We start from the raw sequence: 16,813 nt of genomic DNA, 5'->3' as shown, positions 1-16,813 counted from the left end.
CTCTTTTCTAATCCCACACTTGTAGATCTTATCTGGAAATTGCTTGAAGACAGTATCCTACCATGACATTTTTCTTCTAATTATTATTAGAAAAATAATTAAACCTCTTCTATTTTACTAAGTATAAAGTAAAAATGAATAAACATAGATTTCTCAAGTAATGAATGTTATGAACACATTTCTGTTCCCTCTCCTGGAATATTCTTTTCCTCTTGTGGCTCTACCTCTGGGTGCAATACCCTTCAGCTATCAACTGAAATATCATTTCTTTGTATAGTCTTCCTCACTCTTAGATGCAGTTAGCTGATCTAGCAAAATAATCTAGTAACACAATGTAATGTTTCCCTTGTGGCATTCATTATAGTTGATTGTCATTGCTGGTTTAATCATCATTTCTTTAGCAATAGGCTGAACAAGGGAAGAGAGTCTGTCTACCTTGATTGACCTATACTCAGGGTCTAGCATCATGCTTTGTTCAATAAATATTTTCTTGAAAAAATAAATTAGCAAATGAATAAATATGAAGACTACTGTCAGTCTGATAAAACAATCAGAATGTTTGTTACACTAATGAAAAACAATGTTTGGTTATTTAACCAACTAATACATTTAACAAACATTTAAAAGACATGAACAGAAAACCAGTAGGTTTCTCGCACTATGTGTATATGAGTTTAGCAGAATGGGCTGTCACTGAAATGTTGCATCATGTGGCAAGACATGGCTGGTACAGACAGGCTCTCAAGTAGTTTGGTTTATATTTCTCTGTTTTCATCCCTCTTAGGACTTCCTTGAATCAAAAAAAAAAAAAAAAAAAAAACCACACCAAATCTTGAACTATTTGGTTTTTTTAAAAAAGAGTTCATGAGAACTCTAATATTTTTAAAATTCTATGAACCCCCTTGAGAATTAATTCCTGGATTCCATAAAAATGAGCGTTCACATGGCATTTCCCTTACAACTTCAGAGCATTAACAGACTTCCTTAATCTCTGTCATATAATGAGCAGAGAGTGGCCATTTAGAAAGGTGAGTACCATGTTCAACCGAGGACATTTTAAACTTTAATTATAGAACCAAACACCTTAGCTCTATGCCTTGACTGTATGACAACGATTCCTGGTGAGGACTCTGAGAAGCCATTTCCCCAGTTATTTGACTATCAAAGTTATAACAGAAAGAATCCCTGTAACTGAGTCTATAAGAACATTCTGATGCAGATTGTAAATTGTGTCTGCGTGCTTAGGAAAAAAGGTGCTAATGGTAATTATGGTTTACCAGCAAAACACAATTAGCGGACACCAGACAAACCACTACGTTTGACAGCTGGCTTGCCCTGAACTTCAGATTGTAAATCACTGACAAGAGAAGGATATTTACATTCAGGGCAAACTTTTCTAAACCCTCAAACAAGACTTCATTTTTATATTCCCAGGATTCCCCCTTGACTGAGAGAAATATGCCCTTGGGAGAGAACGTTTATTTGACTGCAAATACTTCAAATTTAAGAATTACTAATAGATCCTTAATAATCCTCACATATTTGGATATTCATGAGTTAAACTTGTTAAGATACAGGTCGATGTTGACTTTGTAGCTACACATGGGCAATGAAATCTTTAAGGTTTCTGCCATTAAGCTTACTATTTTTCTCCTTATACTTAACATTTCTAATGTCGAGTTTTGTTCCACAAGCTTAGCATGCTGTGACTCTTGTAAATTAGCAAAGTGAGTAAGCAATTATAAAATCATCCAGCTGGAAGGGAACCTAGTTTTGTCAATTCCTAAGGGCAAAGGAGAATAAATGAGTATCCTGAGTCCCTGAAGACAGAGCCTAAAACAGCTATGGGAGAAATCTGTTTTAATATACACACTTTATCTAAAAAAACTATACCTATTTTGCATTTTATTGTGTAAATCTATGGAGGATTCAGACTGATCAATACAGACAAGAGATCTAGTAAACTAAAAATTTGTTCCATTAAGCACATAAATAATTTTGCATTCCTTAAAACTGGTATATAATAATCACATTCAGCAGATATTTAGAGGAGAAGCTGAGGTCTGCTTGGGGCAAAAGCAGAGGAGAGACTCTGGTCATACGAGAGACTCTGGTCATACAGAGTGAGGTTGGCTTTCTTGTCCTCAGAGCGTTTAGCTCCGTATCCAACATTTTAACTTCCCCACAAGGCAAAAAAAAACCCGTATATGATCAACAAATTTGGACTCACCATACTAGGAGACAATTTAGCTAGCACCTCTTTGGTGTTCTTTTAACACTTGGAGAACATTATCTTACTCCATCATGTTTCTTTTAAGACTTCAACATCCCTATAAGTTGGCCCACCAGGAGCTTGTGCAACTGACTGACCTTTGTTCATTCCGTGTTTTCATAGGGAGCCTCATATTTGGTCTATGGCTTTTTGGATACCCTGAAAGGTTATTTCTTACCCCCATGGACTCTTAAGTCTCAATTTAAGGAGTACAGAATAAACTGCATCCCAGTTCTTTCACAGAGAAATGGGGTGGGCCGTAGACATGTGAACTCACTTATCCAGAGAGTATACCATCTAACTAGAAACAGAGTTCATGAGCTATGAAGTGATTTTGTTTTCCTAGGAACAAATTAAGAGAGCGTCAGAACCTTTCATTCTAATAGTATAGATATTAGGAAATAGTGTGTGGTCACAAAGAACTAGCAACTGTAAGAGCTGATTTCTTATAAGTCAATTAAAATATGTGAAAATTTGTCTTGGTTATATCTCCTGCCATATCAGGACATTGCCAATAGATGCCAGGTATTGTCATTTGTTTTTTGATATTGTAGAATGGTTTATAGCCATTTTTGGCTGCTTTGCAATTTTACTTACTTAGTAGTGCTTTCTTTCAGATTTCTAAGACATTTTATTCTTTAGCATCTGATTTATATTTGGTGGTAATCTCATCGATGTTAAGAAGATGAGCTAATAACTATTTTGGAAGTGCTTTTTTTCCTTCTGTCTTAAATTTCATCTATTAAACAAAAATTTCCCAGACACATTATTTGTAAAATTTGGACTTTCTGACATTGCTGGCTGGAATACTTTATGAAGAGCTTTGTTCTTTATAGATTCTCTTTAATTTCCAGAATATTTGATACTTTGTGTGTGTTTTTATTTGGTATATGTCCCAAAAGTCTCATGAGAATACGTATCCTAAAAAAAATTACTCATTGGGGCAGGCCCGGTGGCACAGCGGTTAAGGGCACACTTTCCACTTCGGCAGCTGGGGGTTTGCTGGTTCGGATCCCATCCCGGGTGCAGACATGGCACCGCTTGGCAAGCCATGCTGTAGCAGGTGTCCCACACATAAAGTAGAGGAAGATGGGCATGGATGTTAGCTCAGGGCCAGTCTTCCTCAACAAAAAGAGGAGGATTGGTAGCAGATGTTGGCTCAAGGCTAATCTTCCTCAAAAAGAAATTATTCATTGTTTATCAGAAATTCACATTTAACTGGGAATCCTGTATTTTACCTCACAATCCTATGTTAACTTGCTTAGGTTGTAAATATATTCCTGATTAAATCTGCTCTTCAACAATAATTTTTTAGGGGCTGGCCCTGTGCCTGAATGGTTAGGTTCGCGCGCTCTGCTTTGGCAGTCCAGGGTTTCATTGGTTCGGATCCTGGGCGAGGACATGGCACCGCTTATCAGGCCATGGTGAGACGGCATCCCACAGAGCACAACCAGAAGGACCTGCAACTAAAATATACAACTTTGTACTGGGTGGACGTGGGGAGAAAAAGCATATAAAAAGAAGAAGAAGATTGGCAAAAGTTGTTAGCTCAGGAGTCAATCTTTAAAAAAAAATAAATTTTTAAAGAGTAAAATTGCAACTCTCACAGATACAAAAATGTAAACACAGTTTATTATTTTTCTACCAACTTTGTATAGCAATAAAAGGATTTTGTTAAGAAGTCTTCAACAAAGTGCAATGATCATTTTTTGTTTTCTCTCTTTCTTCCTTCCAGTATTGATAACCTGTTAACCCACCACCCCACTCTTTAATTACAGAATAAATCTCTTTAATAATTATAAGACCATCGAGAATATCTATGCCATATAGTGGAGTTTTGTTATTTGTGGTTTTCAAAGACAGTCTATTTCGTGTAAATTGTTGCACATATGTGGATGGTTTTTCACAGTATTAGTTTTTACCCTTTTAATGACTGAAGGATCTTTCATGATAGCTGGGTTTCATGCCTGATATTGCTAATTCGTGTCTTCTCTCCTTTTATCTTTGTCTATCTTGCTAGAAGTTTATCAATTTTATTGACCTTAAAGAACTATCTTTTCGTTTCAATGATTTTCTTCATTGTTTTTCATTCTCACTCCTATCTTTGGTTCCTTCTTTTAGCTTTTTTGGGGTTTATTTTACTTTTCTTTTTCTAGTTTTTAAGGTGAAGCTCAGATATTTGATTGTGATATTTTTTCTAATATAAGCATTTTACTGTAATGATTTTCCTGCTAACCACTGCTTTAAATGTATCCCACAAAATTTAATATGCCATATTTTCATTTTTGTGCAGTTCAAAATTTTTTCTAATTTCCCTTGAAACTTTATCTTCAACCAATGTCTTATATAGAAGTGTGTAGTTTAATTTTCAAGTGTTCGGATATCTCCTGTTATTTATTTCTAGCTTATTTCCATTATGGTCGGAGAACATACTGTGTATAATTTCAGTTCTTTTACACTTTCGTAGGTTTGCTTTCTGACCTAGGATATGATCTGCATTGGTGACTGTTCCGGGCACACTTGAGAGCATTCTGCTGTTGGTGTGTGTCGTGTCCTTATAAGTGCCATTTAGATCCAGTTGGTTGATCGTGTTTTCAGTTCTATATCCTTGCTGGCTTTCTGTCTCCTGGCTCCATTACTGACAGAGGAGTGTTGAAGTCTCCAATTAAAATAGTGGATTATTATATTGCTGGTTTCATTTCTTTCAGTCTTTTTGTAATGCCTTTGGAAGCTCTGTTTATATATGCATGCTTATTAAGGATCGTTATGTCTTCCTGGAAAAATGACCCCTTTATCACTATGTAATACTTTTTTTACGTCTGAAAATTCTCTTTGCTCTGAAGTCTAATCTGTCTGATAGTAATAGAGGCTCTCCAGCCTTTTGATTAGAGTTTGAATGGCATATTTTCACCCATTCTTCTTATAACCTATTGATTACCTTATGTATAAAGTGAGTTTCTTGTAGAGTACCTCTAATTGGATATTACTTTATTATCCAATCTGAGAGTGTCTGTTTTTCAATAGCATGTTTACAGAATTGCATTTAAAGTGATTATTGAAATACTTGGATTGACATCCACCATGTTATTCTCTGTTTTCTGCTTGTTCCATTATTTTTTAGTTAGTTTGTTTATTTCCCCTTCCAGCTTTCTTTTGAGTTGTTGAAACGTTTTTTAGTATTCAATATTGATGTACCTATCGTGTTTAGGTTATATCTCTTTGGGCACTCATAGCTAAGTTTTTGAAGGAAAGTCAGGGGCCAGCCGATGGTGTAGTGCTTAAGTCTGGGTGGTCTGCTTAGGCAGCCTGGGTTTCCCAGGTTCAGATCCCAGGTGTGGACGTACACACCCCTCATCAAGCCATGATGTGGTGGCATCCCCACATACAAAATAGAGGAAGTTTGGCACAGATGTTAATTCAGGGACAATCTTCCTCAAGTGAAAAAGAGGAGGATCAGCAACAGATGTTAGTTCAAGGGCCAATCTTCCTCACCAAAAAAAAAAGAAAGAAAGAAAGAAAGAAAGGTTTCAAGCTTCAGGCAAGCCTTTGCCACACTGGCTACTGTAGTCCTCGCCTAGAATTTCTAATGTCTCAGCCATCTTCCTGTCCCATTTTTTAGCTTGGCTATTTAACCACAGGTTCACAGCCTGATCTGATTTTATTTTGGGTCAGCAAGACAACTACACCACTTATTGGAGTCAGAGTTGGAATTCAGCATGGAAATGAGAAATGCAACACTTTTGTGCCCAGTTAGAGCTGCACAGTTCAGTTAGATACAGATTTCAGTGGAAGAATTTGACCCACTGGCCAGTTGTGGTCCCTAAGAAAAAATTTATTCTGTGACACTTATTGATCAATATCAACAAGAAAAGCAGCCCAAATGACACTATAGAAGACCAATGTAGATGAAATGAGGTACATACTCAGCAGGAGAAAACCAAGACTCCCGGAGAGTTGACTAATAATCTTGGAATGGCGATATCTAAAGAGGATTTATTTAAGTTGTAAGAATAATGTTGACACGGAGAAATCAAAGCCTCAGAACATGTTTAAATGTAATTCTTTTTAATCAAAACTATCTGATGAAATATGTAATTAGTATAAAATATAATTCTAAGCACCAAAGGTTGGCCTGGTTTTCCAGAATTTTATGAGAGCCTATAATTATTACTATATTTTTTGTTGGGAATTCTTCTGATAATTGTTGTTATATGCTATCAAGTTGACTTCAACTCTTGGTGACTCCGTGAACGAGTGGTGCCCACAATGTCCTGTCCTTAACAGCCCTACTTAACTTCTATAGACTCATGCGTATGAATTCCTTTATCAAGTCAATCCTTTTCATATCTGGTCTGCCTCTTTTTCTGCTGCCTACTATTTTTCAGAGCATTATTGTCTATCCCGAGGAATTCTGTCTTCTCATGGTACACCCAAAGCAGGATAGCGTCAGTTTTATCATTTTTGCCTCCAGCAATAATTCAGTTTTAATTTGCACTAGGACCCACTTGTTCATCTTTCTGGCAGTCCAGGGTATCCATAAAGCTTTCCTCTAAGACCGTGTTTCAAATGAATCAACTTTTTCCTGTCACCCTTCCTCACTGTCCGGCTTTTATACTTGTACATAGTAATTGGAAACACGAGGATGTAGATAATCTTGACGTTAGTCTCTAATGACACTACCTTACATTTGATGCTCTTTCCTAATTCTTTCATTGCTTCCCTTCCAAGTCTCAGTCTTCTCTTGATTTCCTGGCTCTGCTCTCTGCTTAAATTAATGATTGAACCAAAGTAAACAAAATCTTTAACAATTTCAGTGTTTTCACTGTCTATGTAAAATTGTATAGTTCTTCTGTAGTCATGATTTTTGTCTTCTTGACGTTCAAAGCAGTCCTGCTTTGGCCCTTTCTTCTTTCACTTTCATCAGAAGTGTTTTTAACTCATTGCTACTTTCTGCCAGTAAGATAGTGTCATCTGCATATCTTAGATTGTTGATATTTTTTCCACCAATTTTCACTCCTCCTTCATCTAACTCTTGCCCCGTTTTTCATAGGATATGTTCTGCATACAGATTAAATAGATAGGAAGATAAAATGGTAATAAGAAGAATGCTTCAACTGCATGAACAGTAAATTGGGAAATGTTTCAAACTTTCTCAAAAAAATTAAAGAACATCATGATGTGATTTTAGATTACGAGTAGATGATCAAAGAGTAATGACAGCTTTTGGAGAAATCAGATAAAAAATATTCACTCTCCACAACTAGAAGGACCCACAACTAAAATATGCAACTATGTACTGGGGGGATTTGGGGATAGAAAAACAAAAAATTCACTCTGAGGATGTGTCTTGGCTCAAACAAACACTACAGAGGCTTAAAAAAAATTCTATTGGAAAATCTCCAAGTCAATTTGGGAACAAAGAAAAGAGTGGAATAATGATTGAAAGGTGGAATTCAATGGAAATATTGCAAGTTTTATGGAGGATATTATTAAACTTTCAGAGGAGAAAGAGTCCTACATGAATCTAAGCAAGGACAGAAAAACTCAAGTATGTCATCTGTTCAACACTGCCAACCAAGTGGGAGATTTAATCAGTAACACCTTCATAAAACCATGGCTCTTCTACAGAAACAGATTCCAGAAAAGAATTTGGAGAGAAAGAGCAAAAAATATTAGAAGTTAAAATGCAGTAGTAGAGATTTCAAGAACTAGAGAAAAATTACAAAAAAAAAAAACAGTTAAAGCCTCATAAAACTCCTGTATTCTAAAAGGGTTGTCCATGGCCACTTAATTACTTCTTTTGCTTCAGAAAGAATTCTTTCCAAAGAGAAACACCAACTGCCAACCTGCAGATACATATTAAGACACATAAACGAAAATAAGGTTCTACTTTGAAGGTGAGCTCTTAGAAGATATGTTTACCAAATCTTTCCAGACAAAGGAGCTCTAAGGTGAGGGGACTGCCCTTTTGCCCCACCATCAATTGCCACCTCACAATTTTTTCTTCCTTCTTAATGAAAAACATGGGTCTGTGTTTAAAAAAATTGGCCTCCATCTGGTCCATTAGAAGATGTACCTCGGATTTGGAACGTGGAGCAATTAGATTATCTCTTTTAGTCTGGAAAATGGTGTGTATTACATTGACATCCCAAACCTCAGACCTTGGCACACATGTCCCTCACCAGTTTTCCATAGAAAGCCACTCTCCACTTGGTCGATTTGGACTTCTTCCTCTACTATGGGGATCTAATGGATCTCCACCCCTTCCTCTACCTCCAATTCCAAATGGCATTGTCTTTTTTTTGCAGAGAAGGATTTGCCCTGAGCTAACATGTTACCAATATTCCTCTTTTTTTTTTTTTTCCCTCCCCAAAGCCCCAGTGAATGGTTACATATCCTAGTTGTAAGTCCTTCTAGTTCTTCTGTGTGAGCCACCGCCACAGCATGGTAACAGACAGGTGAGTGGTGGTGTTCCGTGACTGGGAAATGAACCCAGACTGTTGAAGCAGTGACAGTACCAAACTTTAACCACCAGACCATCAGGGCTGGCTCAGCAAATGGCATTATCTTTACACGATCTCACTTAAGCTTCCACTTTGAGTAAGGGGCTTGCCTTCTAATCTTTGAGTGTGTATATATATAAATATATACCTTAGATATTCAACTCTGAATTTTACTGTTCAGTAAAAAAGAAGATATTCATCACACATGAGGACCACTTAAAGCTTTGAAACCTTATAGATTTAGTACCTATTACAATTTATTTCATGTAACTCATGTAAATAGTGATATAGAAATTACAATAAATATATTTGTAAATATATGTTTTTGTGTTGTATATTTAAATTTTCTATTGCCTTAAAAAATGATTGCAAACCATACATTAAACTCAGAAATTGAAGTTGTTTCTTTGAACGTTGCATGAAACTACATACATAGCTTCTAATATAGCTGGTAAAAGTTCTTTTGCATTAAGGATGTGCATTTTGATTTTTTATGCATACCTCAGATTAGTGGCTGCCATCTGATTGTTCAGCCAACAAATAATCTCAACTCTTGTATTTACTATAGATAAACTACCTTCTGCTCTTCCCTTAAAAATACATTATAATGAATAAGAGGTAGTTGTCTTCTGAACCATGATCGTTTGCTGCTACAAGTAAGTGTACAAAGCCTCAAGTGCTGAAATGGTAGACATAAAGAGCAAGTGATCCTTTAATCACCTCATTGTAAATGTTTACAAGAAGAGCATTGCAGGCCTGATGTGTGAACTTCTTGTTCTCTTGACTGTAATCTCCAGCAAAATTATCGTTAAATGCTTTGCTAAACGGCCCCATTTACAACACATGTTCTTATATTACTGCCATTTCTTAGCTTGATGGAGCTATCCATCCTTGTATATGTGCTAAAACAGGACCCATCCTTGTTACTACAGCTAGATGACCAAGCTGTCAAATAACTTGTATTATTACAACATCTAAGGGAATGTGCTTCTTTGAGCTTTTCCGAGCCAGGTCACAGAATAAGAAAATGGCAATGTTGAAAATAATCTTTGAGCTGCTTAATGGTATAGACAATATTGTCTGTTGTACACATTCATGTTGGAATAAATTAACGAAAGCAAGACCATCCAAAGAAATTGTAGATATTAAAGTTTAACTTACATCAAATGTAATGCCAAATTCTGCTCAAGGATACATGCATATGCTACACTCTATGATTCTCCTCTATGATCTTTACTCAGATATAATTTACACTGATGTCATTGGAGCATTTTGTTGGAAGAACAGATCAAAAGACATATGGCTATAGTATTTAAAGGCCAGTAAAATTCTGCACACTAACTATTGAGAAGAATTATTTTTATTTAACCTAAATGTAAATCTATTTACCTTACTATCTTTAGAAATATTGTTCTCTCAAGCTTTCTAAATTTTCTATAAACTGTTCAAACAAAAGTGAATCTGGTTATACTGCTTCCTAAATATAATGGCGTTGATTTGAATATCATTATCTATTTTTACTTAGTGACGTTTTCAGGGTATTTTACTTATATAAAGTTCACTTAATTATTTACTATGAACATTTACTATGTTCTCTTTGGGCTAGAGATAATGCTGGTGTTGTGAATTCTCTTGAAAAAAGAAAATATATCTCTATTTGAATAAACCTGAACATGACCAAATATACCTAAACTCACTGCAGACAAAACAGTTTACAAGAATTAGTGCCAGAGTCTGGGAAACATAGATCTTTCATGATTCATGAAGAAAGGAATTTTGTACAGGGAATTTAGTGCTAACAAGCTGTTGTAAGGGATGGAGGAGCAAACTTCAAGGATGGTTATCTCCAGCTCACAGGCTTGCCTCCTAGGCCTTCCAGTCAAGGGAGTACCATGGTCAGATGTCCCTACAGCCCTGAGACGGGTAATTTCCACCAAAATCAGAGGTCCTGGCAAAACTATCTATCTTCTAAATTCTACCATATATCCCCTGGGTTGTAGGAGGAGAAAGAAAGCTTCTAGTCCTAGTTTGCTTTTCAAATCGCTAGCAAGTACTTTCTCATTGAAGCATTTTGTTCCCAGAAGTTCAGCCCCTTCAATACAGGGGATATTTTAAAAGAGAATGGGGATCAAAAGATTAGAAACACCTAAGGTAACATCTATCAAGTTCTTAACACAAAATTTGACAAATAGCAAGAGGTGACAATAGTAGTATAATGGTGACTTTATGTCCTCAGATCTCTGGTGTGTTGAAAAAAGAGAGTAGGATTTCTTCAATCTAATCAGCTAATTCTCATTGTAAGAGTGGGAGTTACAGTCTCCTGAAACTTTATATAATTATAATTATCTGTGTGAAATCAGCTGTCTGCAAAATCATTTTTAATTCTAGTTCTATCACTTAGTTTGGCAAACACTTTTACTGTGTTGATTGGCCTTTTCTGTTATCTATTCTTTGATTCTTCCCTGCCAGCATTAAGCACATATTTTCTGTATGATATGTGTTCAATAAGTGCTAATAAAATTGAATTCCAAACTAATGTTTTGGCCCTTCTACAAAAGGGATGGAGGAACCAAACCCAGAATGATTGAAATGTCAAGATGACATATTAGGGGGCTGGCCCAGTGGTACAGTGGTTAAGTTTGCATGTTCCACTTCAGCTGCCCGGGGTTTACCAGTTCAGATCCCAGATGCAGACCTACACACTGCTTGGTAAACAGTGCTGTGGCAGGCATCCAACATGTAAAGTAGAAGAAGGGCACAGATATTAGCTCAGGGCCAGTCTTCCTCAGCAAAAAAAGGAGGATTGGTGGCAGATCTTAGCTCAGGGCTAATCTTCCTCAAAAAAAAAGAAAAAAAGATGACGTATTAGGCTGAGTCTAAACAGAGGTAAATGGGATACTTTTGCAATAATCTGAACAATTCAAATACATTTGCAGTATTTGCGTACCTCAGTTAAAAGTGACTTCTTTCTGTCTTTAAGAGGAAAGTCCTTCAGCTGTTCCTTTTCCTTTGTAGAAAATGTCTTCCTGTCTATAGCCAGGAGCAAGTCAATACACATCTGATTTAATATGATCTTTAAAAATAAATCCTTTACTCCTTGCTTTAAACTTTATGAATTCAACGGTGCTCACATGTTTAAGAAGTTTTATTGAAGAAATAATCCAAGTTAATAATAGGGAGTCTGATATAAAAATGGAAAGTGATCTAGCCCATACCACAATTCTACCAACTATGTTGCTTTTATGTTATGTTATTTATTTTATCTTTTTATGGTAGTTCAATTTTTGTACAGATGAGTGAATTTGGAGCAGGTATACAGATTTTGTGTATACCAAGGATGACAAATTGTCCTTTGCAACAGAGAAATTCATCTTCATCTTGCTGTCAAGATCAGTTACAATAATTACTGCTGCAAATAAAAGGGAATTTAGCCTAAAAAATAGAACATTATGACTTTGTAAACAGTTACATAAATTGAGATGCGAGTCTGAATTGGTAATGTAGCTAAAGCAGTCTTGACAGGAATATGTTTAGGTTGTACTAATCGTTGGAATTCTCTGGAAAATAAATGACTGCATTTTAATTACGATGTCTAAACAACAACATTTGGGGTAATTACAAAGTTTACTCCTAAAAGTAGAACTTAAATTTTACTTATAGATGAAAATAAGCCAAGAGAGAAAAATTTCTAGCTGAACTAGAAATTATTTTGTTAATTATCACATCGTTGTTTAACATAAATCAATATAAAGGATCAATAAATGCACCAGAAAACAGAGAAATGATTTGTCATTTACTATTGTAATCCACCTCATAAACAACACCTTGTAAAATAAACAGCAAATGCATTAATTTTTTCCTAGTTAAAAATCCATAGGAATGTTTATCGCTCAAAGGCAGGCTTGCTCATCGTATTCAATTTGTGTGTGGTCCAAAATATTTCTCTAACTGTTATCAAATGACCACCTGTATCCAAATCATCTGGATTGCTTGTTTTTTGTGTTGATTTCTGGACCCCTTCCCAGACTTATTGAATTGGAATTTCAGGGATTTGAACTGAAATTCTGCAATTTTAGCAGACTTCTCTGGTTTTTATTTTCATACAGAGGCTTAAAAATTACCATTTTGGGGCCAGCCCAGTGGTGTAGTGGTTAATTTCACGCACTCTGTTTCCACAGCCCGGGGTTCACTGGTTTGAATCCCCGGCATGGACATACACACAGTTTACCAAGCCATGCTGTTGCAGGCGTCCCACATATAAAGTAGAGGAGGGTGGGCATGGATGTTAGCTCAGGGCCAATCTTCCTTAGCAAAGTGAGGAGGATTGGTGGCAGTTAGCTCAGGGCTAGTCTTCCTCAAAAAAAAAAAAAAAAAAACAACGAATTATTGTCTTATAGCATAGAAGATTGCATGTTCGATTTCAGTCTATCAACATCAGGCATATTTGTAAACCAGGAAGATTCATTATAAAAGAGATTTTAAAAGATAACTTTAAAGTAGAAGAATAACAAAACTTCACAAATTATAGATACGTTATGTATATATCTTTAGATACAAAAGGATGTGGTGGTAAAGGGAGAAGAACAAGGAGAAGTACTTGTTCATTCGTTTATCCAAGAAATATTTATTAACCACTCACGGAGTGAAAATGTTCTAGAAACTGGTATTCAGTATTAACAAAAAAACAGTTTATGCCTTTATGAACCATACAGGAAAAAGTCAGACAATAAAATATGCTGAACTAAAAAGTCTGTTAAAAGGCAATAAATATGGAAAAGAGAAAAAAATAGAACTGGGTCAGGGGGACCAAGATTAACTGAGAGAAGTAGTAGTAGAATTTAAAATCAGGTGTCAAAGTTGACCACATTGAGAAAATTGAGAAAGCAGCCTTTGAACAAAGATTTGAAGGCAGGGAGGGCATTAGCCCCGTGAGCATTCAAGCAGAGGAAACAACAGGTACAAAGGCCTTATGGACTATGCATTCTTTCCAGACAATCTCATTCTCTTTCATGTCACTCATTTTACCAGAGAAAAATAACTTCTGACATTCTTTCTGTTGATCAAAGACCCCTAGGATGCTGGCTGTAGTCATCTCTTTAGCGTGGATTCTTTTCCTAGAGGATTTCAAATACCAACTAAATGTTAAATGTCTTTCCCCAAGGATAGATTAAGATTAACTTAGATACTCTGGTTATAGTGAAATACAAAGTATATTAGAGACAATATAGTAGATGCTAATTTGGGGATTCAATGATAGGAATGACATCCATAATTCCACACAATGTAAATTCATGATGATTCTCTCTCTTTCCCTTTTTACACTTTAATACTTCTTTTTGTCACAAAGCATGGACAAATTATTAATAAATTAAACGTTCATATGATGATATACCATTTACCAATGGCCTGGACAAAAGCAAATAACTCTTGCACCTGTAGATGCTACTGTATTAACCAGAGCCAATGTAAAGCGTACATTCAAATTCAGTAACAGGTTTTTATGTGTGACATAAAATCAGATGTATCAAAAATATGAGAACCCCAGTAGGATGAAAAAGAAGAAGGATGAAATAAGTATCTTGAAAAACAGCATTAGTTTTCACACGTTGTCAATCCTCAAAATTAGAAATTTTCTGTTTTTTTATTGAATTTTCATTGTAAGAATGAAACCAACATGTGTCCTCCATGATAGTTTTACTGAAAGTTTTACTTAAGGATTCATAGTACCAATAATATTCTAGAGATTATAAGGGAGCAAACTAATTTTAATCTATGGCAAAACATTTATTCATAATTTAATTATGAATGTATTCATAATTTAATTATGAATGTATTCATAATTCAGTCTCGAATAACAGTACCTTCATCAACTCAGAAAAAGAAAGGCAAATATTTTTATTCCCATTTTTCAGATAAGAAAATTAAGGCTCTAAAATTAAGTTATTTACTCATGACAAAAGAATTGATTTTCAAACTGAAGTCTTCTTATTCTAAAAGCTGCACCTTTTGTTTTTCAAATTGATTTTGATTTTGACTTATAGTGAGGAAAATATTTTACCTTGTGATCATTTATGGTAGCCAGCCTTCAAGAAGGCACCCATAGATCACTACTTCCTGGTATTTTTACCATCCCATAGTCTTTTCTCACATTAAACAGAGATGACTTTGTAATCAAAAGAGTATGGTGAAATTGATGGAGTGTGCCATCCAAGACTGACTCACGAAAGACATCAAGGCAGCCGTCTTGCTCTTTCTGTTGATCATTTGCTTTGGAAGAAGCCAGCTGCCATGTCGTAAGAAACTGAGGCCTCCTGTGAAAAGCCTCTTGAGTGAACCGTCCTGGAAGCAGATCACCCAGTTTGAGTCAAGCCATCAGATACTTTGGCCCTGACCACCATCTTGACTGCAACTTCATGAGAAACTTTGAGGCAGAACCACCCACCTACCCAGTCCCAAATTTCTGACTGAATGACCCACTGTGAGTTAATACATTTTTATTGTTTTAAGCCACTATTTTGGAGGAGAATTTGCTATGAAAAAATAGATAACTATTCTGCACCAATATATAAGTATGTAAAAATGTAAGTGAAGTAAATGTTTTCCACGAACCAGTACTTGTCCTCAAAGGGTGTGATGTATTTAATTCCTCAATCTTATTCTCTTTTGTTAAAATTGTTCTTTTTATGACTGCTAAAAATGCATTCTTCCATGGGTTGATCAGAATAATCATTACTACTTCAGAAAAAGAATCAGGTGAATACAGCTTCAAGTCTTGTTCCAACTCATTTGGTACTCTTGAGATATTTCTATAGAGAAATTCTGGATATTCACTGCTTGCCATTTGTACAATTTGTTTATGAAATTGTGACATTACATTAAATTTCCAATGAAGTCTGAAACTAAAAGAGAAAAATTTTTCTTTCCTGTAGGATGGAAAATTTTCCCGTCTTGAGTTAATTTATTGGGTGATACTTTTAGAAGTAGCATCCTTTCTCTTAGGCATCTAGAGTTTAATACAACAAAGCTGTTGTCTAACATGTGACATTGGCAATATCTAATTATATCATTGCAGACTATATAGAGGAGATAACAAGTCATTAGAACGAAACTGATAAGTTCCATTTGCATACCAGTTTAGAGAAATCACTTAAACCCTGAATTTTGGTTTCTTCATCTATAAATGAAAGTAATAAATGCCAACCTCAGATGGTTTCTAGGAATAATAACCATTATGAACGGCTGTTAGTATTAGCTATTTGTTTAACATGTCTTTTGAAATTTTGACAATTTATTTTTCTTTCTTATGTTTCCAGCTTCCCCCTTTCCAACGTTCATACATTGTCTCAAGGGAAGACTGTGATGGAAGAGAACGCAGAGAACATCTGAATGTCTCCATATATTTGTTTTCCAAATGCCTAAGCTCTTGGGAAAACTGAGACATTCTTGTGTAAATAAAATGCTGTGAGAAGTGATAAATGAATATGACTTCTCTCCAAGATTAGAGAAGAAGATTCTCAGAAATGAGTGAGGAGAGATGAAGAAACACTAATAGAACACTCATGGCACCAGGAGAAAAGGGCCCTGTACCATGCTTCCCTGGCTGATGCTGCAGTAGTAGGAGGCCCCTAGGAAACATTTAAGAGAAAAGGAGACTTTTAGAAGGGATGGCTGCCTGATGGCTCAGCTTACCCTGGGAGGCAGAATAAATGGATGGTATTGGGAAATGAGATCTTTGCAGTTGGCTGAGGGCCTTTCTAATGGATGGAGCTGAATGAACCTTGGCAGGAATATGCCTGCATCTGATACATTGCATTTTTAAGTGTATTTCTTGAACATTCATGTTTATTGTGAACTAAAATCCACACTTTTACTAATAATGCAAATAAAGGTAACAATAATATTTACTTAATGCTTACTAAATACCAATCTGAAGTTGTGGGCATTACCATTACTCGTATTTTCCAAATAAGGAAGTAATAGTTTAGAGCATTTAAGTAGCTAGTTTAAGATTATGGTTAATAAATGTTAAAGCAGGTAT

The sequence above is a fragment of the Equus caballus genome, chromosome 1 (assembly GCF_041296265.1).
Source record: "Equus caballus isolate H_3958 breed thoroughbred chromosome 1, TB-T2T, whole genome shotgun sequence".
In the NCBI taxonomy this organism is placed as follows: Eukaryota; Metazoa; Chordata; class Mammalia; order Perissodactyla; family Equidae; genus Equus; species Equus caballus.
This window is presented reverse-complemented; position numbering follows the sequence as displayed.